We start from the raw sequence: 11892 nt of genomic DNA on the forward strand, positions 1-11892 counted from the left end.
GGATGATGTTCAATCAAGTATTTGGTGCTTTTATTGTTTCAGTTTCCTATTCATTTGTCACCAATAATGACAATTTATAATGACTTTGTATAGTTCAAAATTATGCATTAGGCCAGATATTTCAAAGGCACTTTTGGTAGCCACAACTGATTGTAATTTTCACACTCTCGACTGGATTCATAATTAGTGAGAACCATGAAAATTTGTCAATTGCTTTTATTTATTAAAGTATTAAATAAAGCCAACATTTCTTGCTTAATTTTATAACAATTTTGCTTGCCAAATAAATTAATATAGTCAACCAGTAAGACATATGGAAATATGTAACCTAAAATACATTTCTGAAAAGTTGGTTCATTTTAACTATTTCATATTTTGTTGAAAAAAATCTGTACTAGAAACCCTATTTATAAATTATAATGAACAACATATCAGATGTTAAGTATATGAATTATTCTCTTTTATGATTGTTTAATGTTTCATGTAGGATTTCCCACTTTGCTGCATTTTCATGATACAATTTTTGTTGTGATAGGAAAACAGAAAGTTAATGACTCTTTCCAATTTGTTCATTTTCATCTCTCATGCTTTCTGCTGTTTGGTTCCCAAGTGTATTTAACTGGCAAGTTCAATGAAGATTTGGCATTGCACCATTTGATGAAAGCAGAAAATTTAGGTTGCCAATTACATATGTGCCCCTTATGTGCACTGAATTCCCACTGAAGTGAAGAGCCAAATTAGAAATTTTCAGTAGTGGTACCTATAAAGTAAAATTAGTGCCTAGGGAAGTAAAGGAGATAATTTTTCTTTCCAATCCTATTACTATAATAAAAGTCATACGATGTTTCAGAAAATGAATTAACTTCAAAACATTTGCAAACAATGTTTGTAGACGAAGTCTTAGAAACAAATTTAAGGTTGCATTTTTTATGTCCTAGTTATTTTATCATTCTTTCACTTCATATTCTATCATGATTATCCAATCATTATGAAGAAAGTTAAATAATGACCATTTCTCCCCTTTGCGTTAGCCTGATAGAATAAAAGAAATACAATGAAAAATTTTTTGAATATGGAATTAACATTTAGAACTTTTTCCATGTCTTTTTGTGACAACTGTTATAAAGTTAAGGCGGCATTATGGGTACCTTAGAGCAAAAAGAGCCTTTAGTGGAGATTGAGACTGGAATTTACACTGAATTCAACACCAAGGACTGGGGAGAAAGTGTGGGACCAAAGAAAGGATGACTGATTCAACTGCAGTTTGGGTTCCAGAGAGCACAGGAAAAACTCTGTTTTAACATGGCAAACTCTTAATTGGGGCAACCTGTCAGGTAGACAGGGAACTAGTAGAAAAAAACATTAAAATAGAATTTTTTTTTTTTTCCAGAAATCTGGTAGTGGCTCATATAACTGGGTAAACTGTCTTTTTGCAACAGAAATTCTGCCTGGTGACAGGACAGCAGGTCTATCATTTCCCTTGCTCCGTGGAGGAAACTAACAGGCCAGTCAGGTCAACTGCCCAGGATTTCAGAGAGGAATCCTCGCCAGAAGCTAAGCCCAGATGACTGCGTCAGAATACTCACTGCATGAGCTGTCTTTGATCTAGGAACTACACAGACACCCAGGATTCATCCCATGGGGCAGCTGTGGTTGCAAGACTATTAAGGTGAAAGTAAGTCACTGTCCTTGTCACTGGGCTACCATATCCCAGGTTTACAAAGCGATCTAATTCTAAGCCCATTTAATGGGCTGACTGGATGGAAAGCAGAGTATGTGGAGAGGCATCACTTACCAGCAACTGTAGAAATCCTTAATTTCCAGAGGAGACTATCCAATTTAGAGAACTGAAAAGTTGAGGAGCCAGAAGGCAAGGAGAACTGAGACCAACAATGGTGTTCTCTGAATTTATACCTCTCAATTATTTAAGGAGGATCAACTGTATTAAAAAATGTTTATCAACATGAAACCAAAGGAGTCTTTATAAGCAGATTCACCAGTAGAGACTTTTACTGGCATATAATTTCCTTATCTTTGTTTCTATTTCCAAATGTGATCAATAAGATCTTATGGAAAATAATCTCAGGCCTTCTTACCTTCATATGAGGTAATTTTCATGTTTGAATACTTGTTTTGTTCTGATTGCAATATTAAAAAAATATTTAACCCAATTAATGGTTCATTTGTTGATGTCTATTAGTTTCATCTATCAAAGAGATTTTTTTCATTGGACATTTGAGTTGTCCTATCATGACTGTCCCCAGGCATCTATGTGTTTGTAGGCATTTCATTAAAATAAATAGAACTTGACACTTTTTTTTAGAGAAATCATCAGTTAAATTATATCTTGAAATAGTATATTGATAAAAACTGAAACAGTAACATTAAATCTATGGGAATCATATAAATAGATCTAATTATAACAATAGATGCACTATAACAAAATTAAAATAGTACTCTTTACTATTTAGATATATAGTAAAAAATAGACAATGATAATAAAATAAACTAAACCATATTAAACCAGTATTTAAGCAGGTTGGAAACTGGTCTTGCCATCTGTCAGTTTCTATACTGGCAGTTTCACAAATGAGATGTCTTTTTAACAAAACATCACAGCAGGAGATACAGACATGTGAATTGTAATTAAAATGTGAAAAGTGCATTTCATAGCTTTTGTCACTTATATAAAGCTTCTCTTATATTGTCATATTCTACACTTATGAAGTTACACAAGATGAATTAATTTTTTATTTACCAAATCTATACATTGTTGACCATAATTTTAATTTCACTAGTGAATGCATATGCTATCATAAATTGAATTGTGGTTTCCTTATGTCTGGTTCACACAGTAATGAGATTCAATTATTTTTTAATTATCCAAGTGTGGAAGATGGAGAGGAATAATTTGTATATTTCTGCTCAGTCTAGATCTGCTACGGACTAATGTTATTGCATCATGTTTACTTATTATTATATTCTGTAAATAAAAATAATACTGAATTGTATTCACTTTCTGAGAAAATAAACCTAAATGAGTACTTAATTCTGTAATGAAGTAGTTGCCTAAATTTTGTATGATAGTTTTTCTGGTTTCATAGCATTTACATGAAATACAAACCAAATTATGCAATGCAGGAAATGTTAACTATAGTTAATGTTATATATTTCTATATATTGAACAAGTGTTCAAGAAAGTGGTAGCATAATTCAAATTAACGATATATTAACTAAACTTAAAATAACACATTTTCACTCAAATAGATCTTAATTTTTATTTTCATTGTACATAACATCTTGAATGTTTTCTAGAAATTTAAGTTAAAGTTAGTTAAATTAAGTCAGAGTTAGCATTTAAGTTAAAGTTAGCATTATAACATTTGTCATTATGGGACTTATTGTGTGTGTGTGTATCCAAACACATTCAAATCCCTGACTTATCTTTCGAGTGCGATGATACTTTTCTTTATGCTGTCATCACTTACAACTTTCCTTCAAATGTTAATATTTTAACAAACAAAATGGGTATTGAGATAGGAGTGAATAATTAAATCACTATGTAATTATATGTTTCAAATACAAAATATTCCCTATTATTTTAATGCACTTCTTACAGTGAGACATCAAAACTGTTGTGATGAAGTGGTGAGGATTATGTCCATTCTTCTTGAACCTCAGCAGACTTTTGTGACAGTCTCCACCACTAGAATAGAGTAAAAACCATGTTATATAATTTCCCACACTAGGTCAAAAAACTTCCATTTACTTCATCCTGTTCCCAGGGCCTATTACTTGTAGGACCTAATCACCTGTCATACAGAAGCCACACAAACTGTGGAAAGGCCCACGTTGAAGGAACTGATGCCTTTAGTGCTCAGCACCATCTGACAGACACTCCATTCAACCAGCACCAATTTGCCAGCCATGGAAGTGAGCCACTTCGGTAATAGATCCTCCAGTTCCAAATCTATCTACTCCAGGCAGCCATGAAGAGCAGAAGCAAGGTGTATTCTTTTTTACTGCTGCATAGCAAATTACTGCAAACACAGTGACTTAAAAGAAATAGCAATTTATTAGATCACAGTTTTGTAGGTCAGAATTCTGACAAGGTGTGGCTAGTTCTCTGCTTATTATCATAAGCCTGAAACCAAGGTGTTAGCCAAACTGAGTTCTCATCTAGGGGCTCTGGGGTACAAATACTTAGAGCTCTTTCCATTGTTGGCAGAATTCAGTTTCTTGCAGTTATGCAATTGAGATCTCTTTCTTTTACACATGACTCCCTCCATCGTCAAGACAGCAACAGCAGCTTGAAACCTCATGCCTTATATCTTTAACTTCTCCTACCAACCAGAGAAAACTCTCCCACTAAACTATAAGCCAATAGCGGGCCCATGACTTATTTGCTCGTCATTATATTAAGGCCTAGTAGCAAAATACTGTGTCCTCAAGTGATAGAAAGCATGGTGTGTATGGCTGAGGATTTATTCTGTTTATCATTTCATGATATTGGAGAAGCTTTGTTGTTCATTATTACTTCTAGAGCCTTTACTCTCCTCCAAACCATTCTCAGTCTTTTAAAAGCTATCTTTCTTCTGAATTGACTTTAAAAATGAAGGTTACAGGCATCACTGTAACAACTCAATAAGTAATATGCAGTCATATGAAGCAGTGTGGTGAACTTTGATGCAACGGTGTAACAGATTGTCTTAGTTCCTTCCACCATTATAATAAAACAATAGACTAAGTGGCTTGTAAACAACAGGGATTTATTTCTCACAGTTCTGAAGACTGGAAAGTCCAAGATCAAGGAACCAGTATAGTTATGTTCTTGTGAGGGCACTCTTCCTGATTCAAAATTGGTACCTTTTACCTGTGTCCTCTCATGGCAGAAGCAGCACCAGATTTCTGTGGGGTCTCCTTTCTTTGAACACCAATCCCCTTCATGAAGGTAGACTCATGACCTAAGCACCTCTCAAAAACCCCACCTCCTAATACTATTGAGCATTAGAATTTCAACATATGAATTTTGGGAGAACACAAATGTTCAGACCATAGCAAAAGTAAAGATGGTGGAAGATACAAGAAACCTCAGAATAAACTCAGCTGTTACCAAGAGCTTTAACTGATGCTAGGAATGAGGGAGGAATGAGATAAAGTACTTTTTATCACCATATTTACCTTTTAGACTCATTAATAAAATATTTATTAGTTTTTTCATTTTACTGTTTTTTTCATGTGAAAGTGAAAGTTGCTCAGTTGTGTCCAACTCTTTGCGACCCCATGGACTATACAGTCCATAGAATTTTCCAGGCCAGAATGCTGGAGTGGGTAGCCTTTCCCTTCTCCAGGGAATCTTCCCAACCCAGGGATCAAACCCAGGTCTCCCACATTGCAGGTGGATTCTTCACCAGTTGAGCCACCAGGGAAGCCCAAAAATATTGGAGTGGGTAGCCTATCCCTTCTATAGGGGATCTTCCCAACCCTGGAATTGAACCAGGGTCTCCTGCATTGCAGGTGGATTCTTTACCAATTGAACTATCAGGGAAGCCCTTCTCCATGTATTGTGGCATATTTATGAATAGAAGCTCCAGATAATAAGATATCACATCTCTGAAATATAACATGAGATTTTCATCAGCAGATGCTTATGGTACACGGTTGAATCATAAGAAACAAATACTGAACATTATTCTGAAAATATAGAAATTTAAAAGGGGAGAAAAGCAAAACTCATCAAGGAATAACTTCACAAGTGGTCTAGGATGGAGAAGATTCCTAGATAAATAAATCATAATCATTTATCTAGTCATGCATCAGCAAATGATACATTGATTTTTCTCTAGAAAACTAAAATAAAATTAACAGGAGAGTCAGTTTAGGCATGCTGAAGGAGTATTCACTAATGAGGTATATGAGAATAATTTTTAAATCTAGATTAACTGTATTAATTTTTTACCAATCTTGTGTTCTTTAGTATCTATAAAACATTTTTACTTAGAATCATAGGAAAGTAAATGTGAAGTAGTCATCAGCAGGTTTGTATTGCATATGTTACACAAACTAAATATTAAGGAAACTAAAATTGGGGGGAAATTCTTGCAATTGAGATAGTCATGGAAACAAACAATTAGAATATAATGTACTATGGAACAAAAAGGGTATATAAAAGCAGTTACTCCTTGCTTTCAAGGAAATAGCAGCCCAATAATAGACATTACAACAGATGATCACAATAGTTAACTCAGTCTTCATTTTACTTTGGCACGTTTTGGATCCGAGTGACTTTGTGCTGTGTTGATGTAGCTAAAACTGGAATTGTATTTCCCAGAATTCCCTTACCAATATGGTTCTGCTTCAAGTTTGGCCAAAAGAGAAGTATCCATGAGATTTGAAAGGAAGAAATGCAGTAGGAAACTTATGGTTACCAGGGGATAAGGGGGAGGGATAAATTGGGAAATTGGGATTGACATATACACATTATTCTATATAAAATAGGTAAGTAATAAGAACCTGCTATATAGCACCGGAAATTCTATTCAATAGTCTGTAATGTTATCTATATGGGAAAAGAATCTTAAAAAAAGAATGGGTATATGTATCAATGTGTGCATAACTGAGTCACTTTGCTCTACACCTGAAACTAACACAACATTGTCAACCAACTGAACTCCAATAAATTTTTTTTTTAAGACCAAAAGAAGCAACAGCTATGTTACATACTGAAGACCAGTGTAGGAAGCCAGGTGCTGTTTCAGCTCATGGTCCTTGTCGATCTGCCAGCACACCTTGTTTGGTTTGGAGCAGCAGCTGTGCCTATAGCTCCCTCAGCTTTTGTTAGATCTTCTTCATCCTCTCAGAGTGTGTGTGTACAAGTTCGAGGAAGGCATCATTGTGAAGGGTCTTTCTGCACATCACTAACTGCATATCCCTTGTAATGGTGAAGTTGGAGGTGGCATGAGACAGAAGTAGCTAGAGATGGTCTTTTGGGAGTCCACTTTAGCCAGTTTTTCCTAGCTGATGTGGGCAGTGATTGTCTTTTGGAAATCCAGTTTATCCTAAGGGTTCCAGTCTGTCTGAGCTGACCATAAGTCCACACAGCTTTTCTTCCCAACTGCTGATCTCACTGACTTTAAGTCCACCATTAGGGCAGTGACAAAAAACTGCCATAGACTTAGCCCCAGCTCCCACAGCTGCATAAGTTCTGATCCCTATAATAAATCCTTTATCCCATATCATTCATATTGATTCTGTCTTTCTGTTGAGATACATACTTACACGAATATATTTTATAGAAAAAACAAAACAAAATAAAGGAGTACAGAGGACTGGGTGTATATGGTGAGGAAAGAGAAGAGTCAAAGTGACTAAAATCATAAATTAATATAATTCAAGTTATGTCCTTCTATTTGAAATCTTTCTTCACTTTGGCTTCTGGATGCCATAGTCCCCTGTTTTTATTCAACTCATCTCCATGACCTCTGCATTTGGAGTGTTCCAAGATTCAAGACTTAAACTTTTGCCTTCTCTTTATACTCACTTCTTTGGTGAGCTCATCTGGGCTCAGAGTTTCAACACCATCTGAATGCTTATGACATCCACATTACTATCTGTAGCCCTGAACTCCTAACTCATGTCTGACTTTCCATTTGACATCTCTGCTTGTTTATAGAAGCATCTGAAGCTTAAAAATATACAAAACCTCTGAATTCTTCTGAAAACCTGTTCTGCATGCCATCTTCCCCGTCATGGTCAGTGGCAGCTTCTATTCTTGCAGCTGTGTTGAAGATCTGTGGGTGATTGCTACAGAAAAAGTTTTTCTTTTTCTCTTACAATGCACATCTAATGTGGCAGCCCATCCTGCTGGTTTTATCCTCACATTATATGAAGTATTCAGCCACTTCTCAAAAACTTTCATTTTATTGTGATAGTTCTGATCTTGACATCTGCTTTTGCCCCTCGTATTCTCAAAAGAGAAGGCAGAACCACCATGTTAAAATCTAAGTCAGATCACGCCACTGTTCTGCTCAAAACCTATAATGGCATCCCATGTCACTCCACGTAAAAGTTGTTAGAATGGTCTAAAGGCCCTGCGTATCATATCTCTCCCCAACCCTAACCCTGTACAACCACCACTATTTGCTGTTGCATTTTTCTCTGTAGATTCTCCTCCTGGATCCATGCAGGATAACTTCTTTACTTTTTTTCAGATTTTGATCAAATGTCACTTCATTGAAGCCTTCTCTGGCCATTTTACCTAAATTTTTATCTTCCACTTTGCACATAATACTCACATTCACTTCTGAGCCCCCTTGCCAGCTTTATTTTTCCTTAGTTTTCTTTAAAACAATGCACGTTATATGTACTTAATATTTATTGCTTGTTTTCCTGACTAAAAAAGAAGATTTTGAGGACAAGGGTCCTTCTATGTCCCCTCTCCCCCACCCCATCCATTGCCCCGTACCTAAAGAGGGCATTGTTTATGAAAGTCAAAATGCTAGTCACTCAGTCATGTCTGATTCTTTCCCACCCTGTGGTCTGTAGCCTGCCAGACTCCTCTCTCCACCACATTTTCCAGGCAAAAATACTGGTGTGAGTTGCCATTTCCTTCTCCAGGAGATCTTCCCAAGCCAGGGATTGAACCTGGGTCTCCCGCATTGCAGGCAGATTCTTTACTATCTGAGCCATCAGAGAAACCCATACATTGCTTATAGTTATTCGTAATAAACATTTGTTAAATGAAGAATAAGTCATAGAATATAAGCACAAAATCATATATTCAATGATAGAAGTACATCCAAGAAGTAAAACAGGGGAAAGAGAGGGTTTCAACCACCTTCGCTCACTATTCTGAAAAATGAAAACAAATACTTGCCATTTTATAAAAACTTTAAAAGATTTTATATAGGATTTTTCTAATTAACCTCAGTATTTATGACATATATGATAATTGAGAAATGTGTCTTCACAGTAATTCTAAAAGCAGATGGCATTCATTCATTTACTCATTCAGTCCACAAATATTAATTGAGTGTTTACTGTGTGCCAGCAGCTTATACAAAGGTGAATAATAAAATATTCATGAACTTTTAATTAATTAAACATTGCCAATATGTTAGGCAGAGTACTAAACCAACCAGGGATATAGAGAAATAAAAGTTATAATCAAAGAACTGATAATATAATAGGAAAGACATAAATAGACAATTACTAGTCTGTGTGTAAAGGGCTACCATAGATGCAAAATAGGATATTTTGTATTATAGAACATAGATATAAATAATCCAAATTTAAAAGGTTAGGGAAGGATTCCTATCAAATGTTAGTGTGGGGTTTGAGTTCTAAAATATATATCTTGCTTATCTATATAAACTTTATTAGGCAAATAGCAACAAAATAATTATTCCACTCTTTGTGTTGCATAAATATTTGTCAATATTCTAGTAATCAAATAATCTTGCATTTCTGGTACTATTTTCATAAACATTATATGTATGGAACTATTTTTACATATTTTATTTTCTTGTTAATTTAAAATATAAAATCTATAGTATAATATAGGTGCTTCCCTGATGGCTCAGATGGTAAAAGAATATGCCTGCAATACAGGAGGTCCAGGTTCAATTCCTGGATCAGGAAGGTGAGTGGCTACCCACCCCTGTGTTCTTGCCTGATGAATCCCATGGAGAGAGGAGCCTGGGGTCACATAGAGTAAGACCCAACTGAGCAACTAACACATACACACACAATTTAAAACAAGCTGAGCACTCAGAAGTCTTAAATGTTTTTCAGGTTTGTATGGACATAATGGAAAATATTTATGCCACTACATATTTCAAAAACTCTGCTTATAAAAAATAACATAATGAATACATAATCCTCCCTTGAGAAACTTAAAAATAAAAACTTACAGTTCAGTAATTGCTTTTTAATCTTGGGGAACTTGATTGGTGAAAAAAACATAATTTTCTCATCAATTTCTTATTTCTTTAATTTTGTATTTGGTTGATAGTGACATATTAACAAAAATTACTAAGTTTTTGGACTTGAAATTTTGTTATTGTTGTTGTTCAGTCACTCAGTTGTGTCTGACTGGTCCCCACGGACAGCAGCACAACAGGCTTCCCTGTCCTTCACTATCTACCAAGATTCACACAAACTCATGTCCATTGAGTCAATGATGCCATCCAACCATCTCATCCTCTGTCGTCCCTTTTCCTCCTGCCCTCAAGCTTTGCCAGCATCAGAGTCTTTTCCAATGCGTCAGCTGTACACATCAGGTGGCCAAAGTATTGGAGCCTCAGCATCAGTCCTTCCAATGAATATTCAGGGTTGATTTTTTTTAGGATTGAATGGCTTAATCTCCTTGCTGTCCAATGGACTCTCAAGAGTCTTCTCTAGCACCACAGGTCAAAACCATCAGTTTTTCAGTGCCCAGCCTTCTTTATGGTCCAACTCTCGCATCCATGCATGACTACTGGACAAACCATAGCTTTAACTATATGGACCTTTGTTGGCAAATTGATGTCTCTGCTTTTTAATGCACAGTCTAGGTTTGTCAAAGCTTTTCTTCCAAGGAGCAAGCTTCTTTTAATTTTATGGCTGCAGTCACCATCTGCAATGATTTTGGAGCCTAAGAAAATAAAGTCTGTCACTGTTTCCATTGTTTCTCCATCTATTTGCCATGAAGTGATGGAACTAGATGCCATAATCTTAGCTTTTTCAATGCTGAGTTTTAAGTCAGCTTTCTCACTCTCATTTTTCACCTTCATCAAGAGGTTCTTTAGTTCCTCTTTGCTTTCTGCCATTAGGGTGGTTTCATCTGCATATCTGAGGTTATTGATATTTCTCCTGGAAATCTTGATTCCAGCTTGTAATTTATCCAGCCCAGCATTTTGCATGATGTACTCTGCAAATAAGTTAAATAAGCAGGGTGATAATACACAGCCTTAATGTACTCCTTTCCCAATTTGGAACCAGTGCATTGTTCCATGCCTTGTTCTAACTATTACTTCTTGACCTGCATACAGGTTTCTCAGAAAGCAGGTAAGGTGGCCTGGTATTCTCATCTCCTGAAGGATTTTCCAGAGTTTGTTGTGATCCACAGTCAAAGGCTTTAACATAGTCAATGAAGCAGAAGTAGGTGTTTTTCTGGGATTCCCTTGCTTTTCCTATGATCCAAGGAATGCTGCCAACTTGGTCTCTGCTTCCTCTGCCTTTTTAAAATCCAGCTTATACCTCTAGAAGTTCTTGATTAACATACTGTTGAAGCCTAGCTTGAAGGATTTTGAGCATTCTTTTAATTTATTTATTTTACTATGTTCAAGTAAAATGCCTAAATAAAGAAGATAATGTACTGACTCATTTGAAAAGACCCTGATGCTGGGGAAGACTGAAGGTGGGAGAAGGGGACAACAGAGGATGAGATGGTTGGATGGCATCACCAAGTCTATGGACATGAGTTTGAGTAAGCTCCAGGAGTTGGTGATGGACAGGGAAGCCTGGTGTGCTGCAGTTCATGGGGTCACAAAGAGCCAGCAACTGAACTGTACTGAATGTACTGTTTTGTAGACATACTGTATGTTACAAAAATTTTTTAAGTTGTATGTTTGGTGCAAATCCTGGGTCTACTACTTTGGATAGACACCAATTAGAAGCAGATAATCAGCAAGCTTAAATTGAATCATGATTCTTCCTGAATATAAGTAGTTATGCTAACGTACATATTTCACTCAATATTTTTGTGTCATAAATTTTTTCAGGCAGTTCTATTTTTATACATTTCCTGCATAAAACAACAGCCTCAAAATAGGTCAGGGTTTTATTGACTGTTTAGAGCAAGCACACACTTGAGAAATTTCTTCCCCTAAAGATCCACTTTGAGGAAGTTAG

Source organism: Dama dama, chromosome 17, assembly GCF_033118175.1.
Source record: "Dama dama isolate Ldn47 chromosome 17, ASM3311817v1, whole genome shotgun sequence".
Taxonomy (NCBI): Eukaryota; Metazoa; Chordata; class Mammalia; order Artiodactyla; family Cervidae; genus Dama; species Dama dama.